This window comes from Chrysochloris asiatica, unplaced genomic scaffold, assembly GCF_000296735.1.
Source record: "Chrysochloris asiatica unplaced genomic scaffold, ChrAsi1.0 scaffold00115, whole genome shotgun sequence".
In the NCBI taxonomy this organism is placed as follows: Eukaryota; Metazoa; Chordata; class Mammalia; order Afrosoricida; family Chrysochloridae; genus Chrysochloris; species Chrysochloris asiatica.
Window position 1 is genome coordinate 10,728,176 of NW_006408633.1, and position 18,312 is coordinate 10,746,487.

The 18,312-nt window shown below is 43.7% G+C and overlaps 1 protein-coding gene across 2 annotated transcripts in view; it reads left to right on the top strand.

Moving 5' to 3' along the window:
• Positions 1–18,312, top strand: part of USP46 (ubiquitin specific peptidase 46) — a 100,279-nt gene that overhangs the window by 30,670 nt on the left and 51,297 nt on the right. The window lies entirely within an intron of this gene.

Below are 18,312 nucleotides of genomic sequence, written 5' to 3' on the forward strand. Positions count from 1 at the left end.
TTGTTTTGATTTGCATCTTTCTAATGGCTAGTGATCGTAAACATTTCTTCATATGTTTGTTGGCTGCCTGAATCTCCTCCTTGGTGAAGTGTTTGTTCATGCTCTGTGCCTATTCCTTCCATCTTCTTTGATGCTTTTTGCTTCATTCAGTAATTTGTCCAGAGAATCAACTCTGCAATGTTGCCTCCCTACATGTCCCCCTAACCCCCCATCCCTCCGAATTCCCTTAAGGATGTTTTTCATTGCAGCGTTGATTTTGGCAAAATCCCTTAGCTTCTGTTTATCCTGGAATGTTTTGATTACACCATTGTATTTGATTGACAGCTTTGCTGGGTAGAGGATTCTCGGTTGGCATTTTTTTTTCTTTCAGGGGTTTTATATATATTTCCCCAGTGCCTTCTTGCCTGCATGGTTTCTATTGAGAGATCCGAGCTTAATCTGATTTACTTGCCTTTGTATGTTACACTTCTCTTTTCCCTAGCTGTCCTTATCTTTAATTTTGGAGAGATTGATTATGATATATGTTGGTGATTTTTTTTCAGGGTCTATCCTTCCTGGGGTTCGTTGAGCATCTTGAATGCTTTTTGCTTTTCAGGATGTTAGGGAAATTTCCTTCCAGAAATTCTTCAACTATCTCCTCTGTGGACTTGTGTGATTCTTCCTGTTCTGGAATGCTGATAATTCTTTAGTTATTCCACTTCACGTTGTCCATCATGAATCTTAGACCTTCTTCAGATTTTTTTATCCTTTTTTTCTACTTGTTCTTCTATCTTAGTAGTATTAAGCTCACTAGTTCTGGCTTTTCTCTCTTCAGTTCTACTCCTTTGCCCTTTCAGTGTATTGTTCATTTCTGATATTCTATTATTAATCGTTTATACCTCTTTGTGTAGGCTTTGAATTGTTTCCAATGCTGTATCTGTCTTACTTGATTGTTCCTGTAGTGCTTTCCTGACTTCTTCCTTATTTTCCTCAACTGCATTTTAAAGTATTTTGATACATTTTATACTCATTTTTCTGAATTCCTTCTCAGGCATTTCCAAAGTCTGCCCTCCTTCCAGAATGGAGTGCAGGTCTACCCTTCAGCTCATTTGCCTCAGTCACTTTATCTCGTTTCTGGGCATGTGCTCATATGGTCATCTGTTTGTGTTTTTTGAACATATTCAGGAGTTATTTGTGGCCTTAATACTTAGATGGGTGTGTATTTTGTCATTTTGTATGCTTTCTGATTGCCTCCAGGTAGATATGATCAGGAGATGGGCTTCCCTTTTCACTCTTCCTGAGAAATTCAAGATGCCATTGTTGGTCGTTATGATGTAACTCAGGATTTAATTTTCGGCCTGTTTCCTTTTTAGTCTGCCTGTCCCACACCACAACCTCCGTTCAGGCCTTTTTCTTAGTGATAAATAGTTCATGGATGGCCGTGGCCGTTTTGTGCTGCTGTTTGATTTTAAGTGGAAACTGTCCCTTTAAATTTTGAGGAGCTCTGTGTGCATGCCTAGGAGAACCCTCTGGGGTTGTGGGTGGGGTGTCCACTCACTCATGCACCCCCTCTAGTCACTAGAATGGAGGTGCGTAACCAGAGAGAGACCAGTGGAGAAATACAAAAAAATAGAATGTTCACATCTTTATCTCCACTGTTCTCTCAGGTATCTGTGGCTGCTCTGATCCTTCTCCTGTTTGGTCTTGCCCAAGTTGGCCACTCAGGGATCAGCGGAGCACCTTGGATTAGAAATCACTGGATTACTTGCTTCTGCTACAAATTCCCCTGGCTGTATGCCTTCCAACCTTCCAAATATTCTTTTATATGTGTTTCAGAGTTCTGGGACCATCCCCTGAGCCTGTTTGGTCCAGTATTCTACGTTGTTGCTGATGGAGCTCCTAATTGCTCTTCTACCCGATCCGCCATCTTGTTTGTTCTCTCAGAGCAAAGCCCAACGACTGCAGTTGTTTCCATGTTAGGTTAAAATATCCCTGACGGTAAAGGACTGGTGTCAAAGGGCTTGGTTTTCTAAGGCAGGGACGTGAAGTACAATGCCTCCTGTAGGCTTCTCCATGCTGTGAGGTGGGGATACTGACTCTGTAGTTTTCAGTGATGAAGACCTTGAGCTTCAGAGGAGGGGAGTGAGGGGTAGGATGAGAGAGAGAAATGTTCCAAATCATCCAGTTTGTAGTAACTGCAGAGCTGGGCCCAACATCCGGGACTTTGCCAGACTCCCACGTCATTCATTCTGCCTTTGTGGGAAAGGACAGGAAATGTGCCTCTTGGTAATGTAGGTGCTTAAAAGACAGTTGAAGAGGAATCTTAATGACTTTATACAACATCAGATTGGGAATGAGGGTTTTACTCCTAGCTGGCTAAATGCTGAGTGCACAAACAGTGCTTGCTTATGAACTAAAAGGTGGATAGTGTGAGTCCACCCACAGAGATATCCTGAAAGAAAGAGCTGGTGTTCCACCTACCAAAAAGCCAGCCATTGAAAACGCTGTGGAGCATAGTCCTCTGACACATGGGGTTGCCACGTGTTAGGATTGATTTGATTGTTGTTGTTAGGTGCTATCGAGTCAGTACTGACTTAGAGTGACCCTATGCACAACAGAACGAAACACTGCCCAGTCCTGGGCCAACCTCACAATTGTTGTCATGCTTGAGCTCACTAATGCCACTTTGCCAATCTGTCTTGCTGGGGGTCTTCTTCTTTTTCTCTGACCCTCCACCTTACCAAACATGATATCCTTTTCCAGTGACTGGTCCCTTCTGACAATATGTCCAAAGTATGAGAGATGAACTATGGCCATCCTGGCTTCAAGGAGCACTCTGGCTGTACTTCCTCCAACACAGTTCTGTTTGTTCTTTAGGTAGTCCATGGTACTTTCAGTATTCTCCTCCAGCATTATAACTCAAAGGCATCAATTCTTCTATGGTCTTCTTTATTCACTGTCCAGCTTTTGCATGCATATGATGTTATTGAAAATACCATGGCTTGGGTCAGGTGCACCTTAGTCCTCAAACTGACGTCTTTGCTCTTCAACACTTTAAAAAGTTTTGTGCAGACAATTTGCGTAATGCAATGTGTTGTTTGATTTCTTGACTGCTGCTTACATGAGTGTTGATGGTTGCCCTGAGAAAAACGAAGTCTTTGGCAACTTCAGTTTTTTTCCATTGATAAGAATGTTGTTTATTGGTCCAGTGGTAAGGATTTTTGTTTTCTTTACATTGAAATGCAATCTATACTAAAGGCTGTGGTCTTTGATTTCCATTAGTAAATATTTTAAGTCCTCTTCACTTTCAGCAACTAAGGTTGTATCATCTGCACATTGCAGGTTGTTAATGAGTTTTCCTCCAATCCTGATGCCAAGTTTTTCTTCATGTAACCCAGCTTCTCGAATTATTTGCTCCACATACAGGCTGAAAGAATACAATCCTGTCGCACACCTTTCCTAATTTTAAATCATTCGGGGTTCCCATATTCTGTTCAAACCAAGTGCCTCTTGGTCTATGGTATGCTCAGGTATCTCATGAGCACAATTAAGTGTTCTGGAATACTCATACTTCACACTGTTGTTCGTAGGTTGTCATCCACACAATCGAAAACCTTTGCATAGTCAATAAAGCACAGGTAAACATCTTTCTGATATTGTCTGCTTTCAGCCAAGATCCTTCTGACGTCAGCAGTGATATCCCTCATTTCACGGACTCTTCTGAATCCAGCTTGAACGTCTGGATGTTCTCTCTCAATGTATGGTTGCAACTGTTTCTGTATAACCTTTGTGAGGAATTCATTGTGCTGTCTCAAAACTTGACAGTTATGGGCGAAATCTGTCTTCCTTATCTAGTCTTATGGGGCTATAACATAAACACTGGATTATAAACCACAATGTCAGTGTTTCAGACCCACCACCTACTCCTCGGTAACCCTATACAGGATCGCCATGAATTAGAATTGACTCGACGGCCGTTAACAACAACAATAAAACTATAATAAGTAGAAATTTATTCTCTCATAGTTTAGCAGGCTAGAAGCCCGAATTCTGGACCCCATCTTTATGAGGAGTTTTCTCTCTCTGTTGGCTCGTACTTTAGGAGGTAGATCCTTGTTTCCTTTCAGCATATGTGGGCTCAGTGTACCTTGGAGATCTCCAGGTGTCTTGACATCAGTCTTCCCCTGCGTCTAGGATGTGGTTAGCACAGATCCAAGGCTCAAAGGATGCATTCTTTTTGGTTCTTGGTGGTATTGAAGGCCTCTCTTTCTCTGCTCACTTTTCACTCCTTTTATATCTTGTACTAGAAAAGGTGGTGCAGACCACGCTCCAGGGTACCTCATCTTACATCAGATCAAGGCTGTGACCTGAATAACCTAATCCCCTTACAACTGATTGGCTCAGGATATCAGATCACATCATGGGGTAGCAGGGCAAGAGGGGGGATGATTCCATCATTGCCTAACTGCCACACTACTGAGAATCTTGGCCCAGGCAAGTTGATACATATTTTTTGGGGAATGTAGCTCAGTCTGTGACAAAGACCAAGCCTTCAGCTGTTGTTTAATGTTCCTTCTTATAATGAGCTGGGATTATTGTGATATTGTGAAGTCACCTATCCCCAGGCTATCTTTCTATAGCTGTTGGTAAGTGCCATTGCATTTATTCGGTTCCGACTCATAGCCATCCTTTATAGGGTTTCAGCCAGCTGGTTGAACTGCCAGTCTTGCGGTTCAAACAGACCTTACTGTCCAGCCCATTAATCCACAGCACCTCACCAGGCCTCCTTTGCTGGTAACCACTAACAAACCTTGGTCTTCATACATTTGGGAATGCCCTTCATCTACCTTTATGATGACTGGCTCCTAACCAGTCTTGAAGAGGAAGGGGGAGACTTTGAACACTGTTGAATCAGGAGTTGAGATTGTGGTGTAATTGTACTAACGTCATGGGTTCACAGATGACCTTGGTGAGTTCCTTCCCTCAACCTGAGTTTCCTTAGCTATAAAACAAGGATAGAATTTGCCATTAGTGATTCATCTGGGAGGGAGAGTCATGCTTAATGGTGCTCAGTGGGTTGGCAGCTCCGGCCGTCCATCTGCTGATGGGACAGGACGAGCGTACATTTGTAGCCACTCTGGGGACTGCATACTCAGAGGCTGCATGATGAGTGAGAGCCAGCAGCCAAAGTGCATAGGATCAAGGGCAGTCCTGGTTCTCTGCTTACTGCCTACATCTTCAGCTGAAACCATTACAGTGTGGTTGAAGGCTTGAAGGCTCAGGCTCTAGAGTGGAACTGCCTCAGTTTGAATCCTAGTTCTGCCTTTACCGCCTGAGTGAGCTTGGGCAGATAACTTCAGCTGCTTCATGTGAGGAATGGGAATGACTAAGAATAATCAGGCTCAGGTGACAGATATGAAGGTCTCTGAAGAATGAGTGGTACATATCCTTCTCTTGTTGCCCAAGCTTATTCAGTTGACAAGTTACTTTATGTGCCATTGTACCAGTGTGTTGGTAGCTGCTGCCAAGTTGACCCCTAACTCATGGCAACCCTCTGTACAGCGGACCTGCGCCATCCCCTTGATGGGTTGCTGTCTTAGTTATCTAATGCTATGACAACAGAGTCCCACAAGAAGTCAATTTTCTCACCGTTCTCTCTGTTGTGTCTGGGGACAGTTCTTGTCTCTTTTTCAGCTTCTGTTCTTTGGCGATCATGGTGCTTTTCATCTGTCTTACCCCAACGCTGCTTGCTTAATGTGTTCCTTTTCTATTTCTATTTGGATACTGTTTCACTCAGTGGATTTCAAAGAAACCCACTGCCACATGGGAGTATAACCATAGGTTATACATATATTTCAATCCATGATGGTTGTGAATTAGACTGTTGTGATCTATAGGGTTTTGGCTGTTGTTCAGAAGAAGGTCACCAGGCCTTTTTCCCTAGTCCGTTTAGTCTCAAAGCTTCTCTGAAACCTGTTCAGCATCATAGCACTATGCAAGTCCCCACTGACTTGGTTAAGGATTGAACTGGTGTCTTCTTCATGGAATGTGAGAATTCTATGCCTGAATACATTCTACTGGGGGCTGGCTAAGCATTCAGACACAATCCTTGTCCTCCTGGAGCTTGTGGTCTAGTGTGTTGTCACCATCAAGTGCCATTGAGTCAGTTTTGACGCACAGCAAGTCTGTATAGCGGTTCCGAGGAGCGACTGGTGTGTTTGAAATGCCAACCTTGTGGTTAGCAGTCCTGGCCTACCGTAGGGGTTGGGAAGTTTTTCTGTAAAGGGTCAGAACTGAAACTATTTTAGGCCTTACAGGCCATAAGGTCTCTGTCACACTTGCTAATCTCTGCTACTGTAGTGTGGAAGTGGGTATGACAGGTAAACAACTATGGCTATGTTCCAATAAAACTTTATTTACAGAAGCAGTTGGCTGGGTGCATTTGGCAAATGGGCTGTCGTTTGCTGCACTGTGATCTACCAGAAGTCAGATGTTAAATCACAAATAACAAAGTTATTACAACTTTTGATACATGATAAGAAGGAAACATAGATTCTGTGTGAGAGAGAAGGTTCAGAAACGACGTGATATTTCAGCCAAATGGTGAGTAGGAGGTGACCAGAGGAGAGGGAGCTGGAGAGTGTCCCAGGCAGAAGGGAAAACTCTGTGGAGACTGAGAAATAGCTGAACTGGTCTTGAGCATCGTAAGTAATAACAACCCGCAGTGTTATCTTCAAGGACGCCATTATTTCTCTCTTACAGACCTAACACATATTCTACAATTTTTCTTGCAATAAAGATTTTTCTTTTTTCTTTCTGATATATGTTGTTGTTAGTGCTGTCGAGTTGGTTCCAACTCATAACGACCCTGTATAGGGTTTCCAAGAAGAGGGTGGTGAGTTTGAACCACTGACCTTGTGGTTCATATAAATTAAATAGAGAGAACATGTAAAGTAGGCAATCTTCTCCTTCTCTGGTCTCCCCAGTAATCTAATACAGAAAGATGAAACATATTAACACATTTTGATCTGTATTTCTGATAGGTCTCTGTGCCATTTTAGTTGGAGAACCAAGAAGAGCAATGTACATTATTCCAATGTTAGGTGGAAAGTGGTCTATTCCTTGCAACAGTTTTTTTTTTTTGCAACTCCTTTTTACCTTCTGGTGCTGTTTCCTTTTTGCTTTTTAAAAATCAATATTTTTCATATAAAACTAGAAAAGGATTTACCATCCTGAAATCGTTCTGGAGAAAATCTCTGTTCTTCTTGACCATATCTTCTCAGATGTAGGAAGCCATGTGTACAACTTTGTGACCCCTTCAGGCTGTATAAGACTGTGGTTCAGAGTAGATTGTTGACTTGAGAGTCCTTGTGTTAGTTTCTCCTGCTGCTGTAACAAATGATCACAATTCACTGGCTTCAACAATATAAATTAGTTAGACTCGTCTGGAGTTCAGATCACCACTCATCCATCAGTTTGTCATACTGTGGTGACTTGCATGATGCTGTAGTACTGGAAGCTTTGCCACTGACCAGGGTCACCCATGGTGTTGTTGTTAGGTTCCATTGAGTCAGTACCAACTCATAGTGACATTATGTACAACATAATGAAACACTGTTCAGTCCTGGGCCACCCTCACAATTGTTGCCATGCTTGAGCCCATTGATGCTGCCACTTGGCCAATTGATCTCGCTGGGGGGGGTCTTCCTCTTTTTCTCTGACCCTCCACCTTACCAAACATGATATCCTTCTCCAGCAACTGGTCCCTCCTGACAATATGTCCAAAGTATGAGAGACGAAGTCTGGCCATCTTGGCCTCCAAGGAGCACTCTGGCTGCACTTCTTCCAACACAGATCTGATGGTCCTTTTGGCAGCCCATGGCACTTTCAGTATTCTCCTCCAACACCACAATTCAAAGGCATCATCTACAGTCTTCCTTACTCACTGTCCAGCTTTCACATGCATATGAGGCTATTGAACATACCATGGCTTGGGTCCGGCACACCTTAGTCCTCAAGCTGACATCTTTGCTCTTCAACACTTTAAAAAGGTCTTGTGCAGCATATTTGCCTAATGCAATACGTCATCTGATTTCTTGACTGCTGCTTCTGTTGAGTGTTGATAGACAACTTCAGTCTTTTCTCCGTTGATACGAATGTTGTTTATTGGTTCAGTGGTGAGGATTTTTTTTTCTTTACATTGAGATGCAATCCATACCGGTACCCACGGTGAGTAAATTCAGAATGGGTTGCATTCCTCTTGGGGCTCTAGAGGACAATCCATTCCTTTTTTTCAGTTTCTAGAGGCCATCCACGTTCCTTGACTCATGGTCCTTTTCTTCCATTTTCACAGGTAGCAAAGTTGAGCTGAGTCCAACTCATCACATTGTAGTGAGATGATCTAACCTGCTGTAGTCTTCTACTCTTAGCGGCCCTTGTGATTATCTTGGGTGCACCTAGGTGTAATCCAGGGTAATCTCTAATACAGAGCTTCTGTGAACTGGTTCATTCCTGTTCAAACCCTGTTCTAGATTCAGGTGGTAAACAACCTTAATTTCATCTGTAACCTTAGTTCCCCTTTGCCTTACAGACTAACAGATTCACCAGTTCTAGAAATTAGGGTATGATATTGTTAAGTGGACTGGGAACTACAGGTCCATGGGTTCCAAGGCTGTTTATCTTTGCTGAAGCAGAGAGCCTCACTGTTCTCCTGTGGATTGGCTGGTTGGCTTGAACCACTGACCATGTGGTTCACAGTCCAGTGCTTATCCTACAGAGCTACCTTGCTCCCAACTCAAGTTTTGTAATCCTTGAATTGGTCTTTATGATATAATAGGGTCATTGTAAGGATTAAAATGACTAAAATACATGCAAAGTGAACAATGACTGGACACAGTCCGTGCTATTTATGTGTTATGTGTTATTATTGGAGTCCTGGTGTGGCGCTGTGGGTTAATGCGCCAGACTGCAAAGACATTTGAACTGCAAGGTTGGAAGTTCCAGCTCACCAGCTGCTCCTTGGAAACCCTATACAGGGTCGTTATGGGTTAGAATTGACTCGACGGCACTTAACAACAACAACAGCAACAACAATAGTTATTATTACTGGTTATATCAGAGGAACCAGTCCCCTAATTTTTCCTTTTAAACTCTCCTTGGATCCCGGCAGGTGCTCCTGACTCATTCTCTGTTCCTGGGCTGTATATATTTGTATGCCACTTTCTCCATAAGGCCACAGTAATGGACTTGGTCATTGAAAAGCTGGCCAGACTAGTCTTTTATGTACTTTGTGCACTTTGAAAACTTAATTGCTAAGAAAAATAGTCTTTTGAACTTAGACTTAAAAATATGCATTAGCAAAACATCTGCCTTCCATGTCATATATTTTAAGAGTCCCTTGGTGGTACAATTGGTTAATGTGCTTGGATGCAAACTGAGTGATGGGTGGTTCATGTCCACCCAGAAGTAACTTGAAAGCAAAGCCTGGGAAGCCACCTTCAAAAGATCCTAACCATTGAAACTCTTCTGGAGCACAGTGCTGCTCCCACACATGGGGTCGCTTGGAGGTGGAGTAATGCAAAGGCAGCTACTTCTTTTTCAGTTGGTCATATATGTTCATGGTTTATAACTAGTGACTTTCTCTCTCAATACTTGGAAATCCTAACCTGTTAATTTTGGCCTTGTATCCCTTTTCTTTCTACTTACACAAATGTTAGAGACAGGATGTCTTTGGATGAAGTTAAATGGGCTGCTTACTGATGCTCTTGGGCAAGTAACTTGACGTCTCTAGGCCTTGGTGTCTTCGTCTGTGAAGTGGCCTAGCTGACCTCTGACCTCCAGGCCTCCCCTGGTTTGAGTGGTATTTCACTTACACTTGTCCCATGCTGTGACGGTGTTCTCAGTGATTTTCCTGACTTCTTAGTGCCCTTGGTCTGCTCTGTCCTCTTCCTGGCACCATTTTTGTTTCTCTTTTTTTTTCCTCAAGGAAGAGCTTCTGGCCTTTTTTTTTTTTTTAAAGTAATTTTTTAAAAAAAAAAAAAAAAAAAAAGATTCCATAGTCTACCCGTCTTATGCATTTCTGAGTCACCCTTTCTGGATGTTTGTTGCTGTTGTTGTTTTTGTTTTTCTGTGCCACCCTCCACAGTCACAGACTTGCTTTCACAGGAGCTTTGAAGAACTAGCATTACAGTCTTCGTGTTGGAACTTGTCCCAGCCCGGAGTCTATTTTTAATGAAGTGGAGGGCATTGTTTTTCAAAGGTTCCCGTATTTATTACTGATGGAAATAAGAACTCTGTTTTTTATAGCTGCAAAACCTATGATTTCCCCCCTATGGACATGCTTGCTGTTCAGCATCTGGTCATATAGCAATTATTTTTCAGTTCCTCCCATTTGCCTTTTATGCCATGGTACTGGGTGCTAGCAATAGATTTGCAGTCTCTTGGGTTTGCAATCCACTCCTGGTTGTGCTTAATTCTCTCTAGCGCCCTGAGAAATGGCCAGGCTGCTGAATGTCAGCAGCCCAACCGCTCAGCCAGGAAACCAAGAGAAGTGAAGTGACCAAAATTGCAGGCCAGCTCATGTTGAGGAGAAAAAAGAATGGCTAAATACAGCTCTGAGGTGTGTGTTGAAGGCCTTAGGTAACTGGTCTGCTAGGTATTAACTTACTAACTTTGTATCTTGTTTTTATAATGTGGCGCTGTGGGTTAATGCACCAGACTGCAGAGTCATTTGAACTGCAAGGTCAGTGGTTCAGGCTCACCAGCTGTGCCTTGGAAACCCTACAGGGTCACTATGGATCGGAACCGGCACAACAGCACTTAACAACAACAACAACAACAACTTGAATGCTCTGGCCTAGTCTCTTTTGTTCGCTTTGTATAAATACAAGCAGGGCTCCAAGTCTGTTGATTTGATTGAACTGGCCTTTCTAATACTGTGCTACGCCCACTGTTCATTGATGACATGCTTTTACTTATTGCTGTACCTTGGACACATTTCCACGGCAGTGGCACTGTGGGTTAATGCGCTGGACTGCAAAGTCGGTTTAAACCACAAGGGTTGGTGGTTCTAGCTTACCAGCCGCTCCTTGGAAACCCTGTACAGGGTCGCTGTGGGTCGGAACAGACTTGATGTCACTTAACAACAGTGATCTCCAGAGCAGGAATTCCTTGCTGATTACATGGTTAATATACTTAACCCCAAACCCAAAGAATCACCTTGGAAGAAAGGCTCAGCTTCTACTTCCTAAAAATCGGCTTTTGGAAACCCTGGGGAGCACAGTTCTCCTGACACCCGTTGGGTCCCCATGAGCTAGAACTGACTGGATGTTGTTGTCAGGTGCTATTGAGTCGGAAGCGACTCATAGCGACCCCATGAACAGCAGAACGAAACAATGTCCGATCCTGGGCCAACCTCACTATCGCTGCCACACTTGAGTCCATCAATGATGCCATCTGGCTGATCCATCTCGTTGGGGGTCTTCCTCTTTTTCTCTGACCCTCCACCCTACCCAGCATGACATCCTTCTCCAGTGACTGTTTCCTCCGGACAATATGTCCAAAGTATGAGAGACGAAGCTTAGCCATCCTGGCCTCCAAGGAGCAGTCTGGCTGCACTTCTTCTAAAACAGATCTATTGGTTCTTTTGGCAGTCCATGGCACTTTTAGTATTCTTCAACACCACAACTCAAAGGCATCAATTCTTCTATGATCTTCCTTATTCACTGTCCAGCTGTCACACCCATATGAGCTTATTGAAAATAGCCACTGGTTATAGAGCACTTTAATTAAACAATGACTAGTGCTCTGGTTGTGTAGTGGTTATGAATCGGGCTGCGAACCTTAAGGTCAGCAGTTCGAAACTACCAGCTTTTCCATGGGAGAAAGATGAGGCTTTCTGCTCCCATAAAGATATATAGCCTTAAAACCCTGTACAGGGTCGGTCAGAACCGACTCCATGTCACATAACCATCGCTAACTACCACAGTGGTATTCCATTGCATACACTATCACCATTTTGTAATTAGTTCAAGTTGTGTGTAATTTTTGTTGTTGTTACAGATCCTGTTGGGAGGGCCATCTGAGACTAACTGCCCCTTCAATATCCATTTTCCATTTCTGTAATAAAATCAGGCTTCACTAGGCATGACTGCTCAGGTCAAGACCACATTTGCAGTTAGCAAGTTGTTCCCTTGTAGTTAGGTATGGCTGTGTGATTAGATTCCGGGCAGTGGGATTGTGGGCAGAAGTGATACGTGCAGCTCCTCGGGGTCCCCCTTACAAGGGAAGGAACAGTCCCTGTTCTTTTCTGTTTTCCCACTGGCTGACGGCATTTGACGGAATGAGCTGGAGTAGCCATCTTGGCTCCAAAAGTAATGCTGATTCCTGAGGATGACAGAGCAACAGGATAAAAGGAGCCCAAGTCCCCTACAGTCTAGAGTGGCGTTACTGGTCCTGCACTGCTTTCTCTTGAGCATTTACATGAAGGAGAAAGAGAAACGATCTTGTGGAAGCCACACTTAGATTATTTGAAGGTTCCACGGAATTGACATGACAAGGTGGTGGATGTCTCATCCATATGGGTGCTGTTGGCAGGAAATGGGGTACACAGGTATGTCTTCATGCATGGAGTCAGCCAAGAAAAGGAGAAAGGAAAAGGCTTGTACGAGGAAGGGAAGGGGTTTGGTTTTGTGTTTTGTATTATTGGGGACTTTGTTTGTAGTACAATCTTTTTACACCTGTGGAGTAAACTGCTTAAAATAGAATTGCAGGGCTGAATGATACACACATGTAAACTTTTGCTCAAGCCTCCCTAATCCATCTTCAGATGAATCAGTGCCTGGTATATGCTTAACTTTCATCCTTATCATCCCATGAAACAGTCCCCATCTGTCTATCTTCTTTTACCCAGTAGCTGCTGTTTTTTTTTATTGTGAACTGAGTGGTAGTTGACATGGGAGAACATCGGCTTTACACCATCGTTTCATTGCAGTGATTACGATCTCTTCTGTGCATCATCATTCAACAGTATTTGCTCCCATTCCCTTTGTTTTTTGGGGGGTGGTGGGATGGGGTTGGGGATGTACACAAAAACACTCAGGAATATATAGTAATTTAAACACTCTGCAAGCCTGCCTCCTGGTCACCAGCACTCAGTCCCTTTCTTTCCATGAGTTCAGAGTCCTCAGCTGCTCTCTCTTTCCATGTCCTCATCTGTGCCTCCATCTCTGGTGTCACTGCTTCTCTGGATACCAGTAGCTGCTTTTAACATGTTTAATTCTAAGATCTGTTAAAGATGCACACAGATTCATGTTACCAGTGGTAAATACTAGCTCATGAATCCAAGAGTTTGGTTCTAAATGTTGTCATCAGTGGTAAAACCTCCGCTTTTCTGTTATCCACGGGAAATAGTTCCTAGACAGTGTGCTTACAAAAGGGAAGGGGACTTGGGGGAAGTGGTAGAGGGCACTCCTTCTGCCTCTTTGTATGCTAGTGGGCAGAGCACACACCTATATCCAAATTGTCATGCACATGGAAGTTACTCAGACAGCCTTAGCCATCTCTCTCTGGGCCTGCCTGTCCATCGATTTATCAATAGGTCCTGTGGGCCTTCTGTGTACTTGACACAGAGAATACAGCGTTGAGTAGATAAGGTGCATTCTTTGTTCCCACCAAGGTAAATAACTTAGGGGATAGGAAAGATGTTGATTATTACATTCATAATGATTGGATGTTTAAATTCTGATTTAAAACAAAGTCCATTGTTATGAAGTCAGTTCTAACTCCGAGACCCTGTAGGACAGAGTAGAACTGCCCCATAGAGTATCCAAGGCTGTCATCTTTACAGAAGCACATCGCCACATCTGTTTCTTGTGGAGTATCCAGTAGGTTTGAACTGCTGACCTTTTGGTTAGCAGCTCAGTGCTTGACCACTGAACCACCAGGGCTCCTTCAAATTCAGGTTGTTGTTGTTGTTAAGTGCTGTTGAGTCGATGCCTACCAATAGTGACCCTGTATAGGGTTTCCCATAAGCAGCTGGTGAGCTTGAACCGCCGACCTTCCTGTTCAAATGGCTTTGCAGTCTGGCACATTTTAACCCACAGTGCCACACCAGGACTCCTTAAATTCAGGTTGTTGTTGTTGTTATGTGCCGTGGAGTTGGTTCCAACTCATAGCAACCCTACACAGGGTTTCCGAGGCTGTGACTCTTTACGGGAGTAGAAAGCCTCATCTTTCTCCTGCGGAGCGTCTGGTAGTTTCGAACCACTGACCTTGTGGCTTGCAGCCCAATTCGTAACCACTACGCTACCAGAGCTCCTTAATTCATTCAGGTAGGAAGGATTTAATATGAGAGAGCTTGGCCTGGGATAGGAGAGAAGCACATGGGTCTGTAGGTTTGGCAGTGGAAGTTAGTGACTCTGCTGCCTAAAAGTTTTGAATGTGGCACATTTTGAGGGTCAGTTGAATTTGATGCCCTTGAGTTTCTAGTTAAACCAGTCAGCTTGGTTGAGTGACTTCCTCCCCCAAGCATGGTACATCTGTCTAGGGGAGTAATTTGCTTCATACTGGGTTGGTTTTTTGCCAGGTGATGTGACCAAAGGACATGGCATTAGGGCTATTTATACAAGCAATTGAAATCAGGACCCATAGGAGGTAACTTGAATAAGGAAATAGAGGAATACGAGGTTCTAGTAGGTGGCTGTGATAGGGAACTTAAAGGCAGCATGGAGGCTGTGGGTGAACTGTGGGAACTGGAGTGGATGGGGGTTTCCGGGGGATGGGGTAGGGGAGGGTGGCAGTTTGGTATGGGTTTGGGAGTGGGCCACTGAAAAGAAGGAGAATAACAATTAGAAAAGAGGACATCAAGGCACTGAGAGAGCAGGGGTGGGAGTGGCTTATCCACACAGGTACTGAAACTACCTGAGCCGGTGGTAGGAGATGAGGTTATACAGGTGTGTCTTTCATGAATGGAGTCAGCCAAGAAGAAGAGAAAGATAAGACTTCTACAAGGCATGGCCCTCAGAAAAGATTTTTACAACAGGATGGAGGTGTGTGGTTAGTGGTCTAGAAGCAACAGGTAGGATCCGGGTCTCCTAATATCTTAGTTTCTTAGTGTTACTATAGAAGAATTTAGTCCTGGTGTTATGCTGTAGGATAAGCACTGGACTGCTAACCACAAGGCCACCAGCTGCTCCTTGGAAACCCTATGTTGTTGTTAAGTGCCGTCATTGAGTCGGTTCTGACCCACAGCGACCCTGTACAGAGTTTCCAAGGCTGTAAATCTTTACAGGAGCAGAAAGCCTCATCGTTCTCTCATGGAACAGCTCGTAGTTTCGAACTGCTGACCTTAAGGTTTGCAGCCCGATTCCTAACCACTACGCTACCAGAGCTCCTTCTGGAAACCCTATACAGGGCTGCTATTAGTCGGAATCAACTAGATGGCACTTAACAACAGCAACTATAACAGAATATCACAATGGCTGGTGCTCATGACCAGAATTTTCTTTTCTTCCAGTTTAGGAAGCTAGAAGTCTGAATTGAGGGCACAAGTTCTAGGGGAAGCTTTTCTCCTTTGCCAGCTCTGGGGGATGGGAAGGCTCTTGACAGTTTTTGATTTCTGTGCCGTGGTTCCCTGAGCTTTTCACGTGATGTGGTGTCTGTCTTCCACCTTTTTTCCATCTGTGACTTATTGGTGTCAGTGCTGCCCAGCTGATTTTGATTCATAGCCACTTCACGTGACAAAGTATAATTGCCCATAGGGTTTTCATTGTTATATGTTTTATGGAAGTCGATGGCCAGCTCTTTCTCCTGTGGAGTGGCTGGCTGGGTTCTAATCACCAGTCTTTTGGCAAGTGGTCAAGTACTTAACCCTTTGTGCCATCAGGGCTCCTTTCCCTGGGACCCAGTCTGCTCTTGATGTCTCTAAAGGGAATGGTTTACACTTCATACTATGGTGGCTTCATTGACCAAACAAAGAAAACTACTGTCCGATGGGATCACAGTCGCAGGTATTGAGTTAGGGTTTCCAATTCATGTTTTGGTGGATGGGTGGGTGAGTGGAAAGGGAACCAAATTCCATCCATAACACCTGACTTCACCTCCACACTCTCTCATCATCTTGTGTGTGCGTGTGTGCATTTTCTGGAAAGGAATGAGCAAGTTTGACCTGCAGGATGTGTGTGTGGGGGTGGGTGAGGATGTTGGCCTCGGGCAAGAGCCAGTTTTCCTTCAGGACATAGTTAGGTCTCTTTCTTCACTGGCTCAGTTATGAGCCTCCCAAGCTTCCTGAGTATGGCCTGACCTCCAGGGGGTTCGTCTTTCAGACTGCCCCCCCCACCCCCCCGCCAAAGTCAGTGTCCTTAGTATGAATCACTGCCACCCCACCACCCCAAGAGGAAAATGTTAAGATATGTAGAAAAAAGCATCTAGCCAGGAATTTTCCAGTAGCAAACATCTTGGATTAATTTAAATGTATTACTAACTCATAAAGGACAATGTAAAGAAAGCTATTTCCATGTGCTACACTTTTATAGCTGACACTCCTCCTGGGCTCTAAGCCATCTATTCTAATTATGCCTCAAAGATGGCTACTGGGTGCATTTAATATACATTATGTACGTTGAATTATGGTTGAGATGTAGCTTTATTGGAAAGTTTCAGTGATTTTTATGTATATCATAAAATTCTGCCATAATTTGATGAGTGTTACTAAAAACAACAGCTAGTCTTGTATTTGGGGTTGCATTTTCGTGAAGGCAATGAAAACCACAGACACATAGGAAAAGATAGTGAAACTGTTCTTTACCCATATGACCTCTGAGCTCAATGGCTCAGGTGATGGGGAAAGAATGTGAGATTGTTGAGACAGAATTTAGGGTCTAGGAACTCTATTTAAACAGACACTATTTTGATAAAGGGATGAGGGCTTCTTGAGTTCTGTCTGCTCGGAATTGGGTAATTTTTGCAATCAACACTTGCATGGTGACAAGCAGCCGTTTTGGCCAGTTCTCACTCTACTTTTTGAGGGAAGATGCTAATTATAAGTCAAAAGTAGGTAGCAGAAGATTTGTTTTTTATAAAACAAAGTTCTCCCCCCCCCCGCTCTTTGTGAAAGTGCCTATAACCTAAATCATTGCGTTTCTGTGACCCCTGAGTATCTGTGGCAAACTGAGAATGTGAGAATGTTGGTGATAGAGGTATGAGTGCAAATAGAGCCTTATCCTGCCCCCCACATCAAACTCCTGTCTATATTATTTTGAATCTTGGCCATTTTTCGAAATCCCAGTAGAGTCAAGCATTGTGAAGGAATGATGGATCAATTTCCTGTTACCAGTGATTGGTCCTTAGTGTTGTTGTTGAGTGCCGTTGAGTCGATTCCGACCCATAGCGACCCTGTATAGTGCTAGGTAATGGTTTTGAACAATATGAGGGATCTTCAAAAAGTTTTTGGGAAAATGGAATTGAAAATTAGTGGAATTTTTCCACGAACTTTTTGAAGGCCCCTTGTATAATTGCTCTTGTATAGCAACATTTGGTTAAGATCATTAACTCTCGAGTATGGTTCTTGGGATTCAAGCCCTGGCCTTAGTAAACTTGTTGCTATCTGCTGAGTGGGTCTCCTAATTCGTGGTAACCCCACATTCAATGGGACAAAATGATGCCTGGCCCTACACCAGTCCCAAGATCGGATAGCAGTTGGATTGTTGTGACTCTCACCAAGGTGTGTCTATTTTATTTATTTTAATAGCCTGTTTTAGTCTGGAAACTCCATTGGATCCTGTTCTGCATCCTAGGTGAATCCAAGTGTGTACTAACAGGGTGGTGGCTGGGCTTGAGGCTCATTGACTGAGAATCCTGGTGTTCTTCCTGGAAGACGAGAGTTCTACCATTGAGCCGCCGATGCTTTGCGCTATCACCTGAACTGTGGGCAGCATTTCCAGCCTTTTAAGTCTTAGGTTTTTGTTTGTTAAATGGGGACAGTTATAGTACTCCCCTCATAGGATTGTTGAGAGAATTAATAGTGTGTAGCATAGTCCTGGACTCCTGGTGTAGTACTGTAGGCTAATGCACTGGACTGCAAGGTTGGTTTGAACTGTAAGATCAGTAGTTCAAGCTCATCAGCCGCTCCTCGCAAACCCTATACAAGGTTGTTATGTATGTATTGCACTTAACAACAACAGGCCTAGTCCTGGTATAGCGATATAGAATGATCACTGGACTGTTAACCAAAAGGTTGGTGGTTCAAACCCACCAGCCACTCCTTGCAAACCCTATACAGGGTCACTGTGAGTCAGAAGTGACTCGACAGCACTTCACAGCATAGTCCCTGGCACA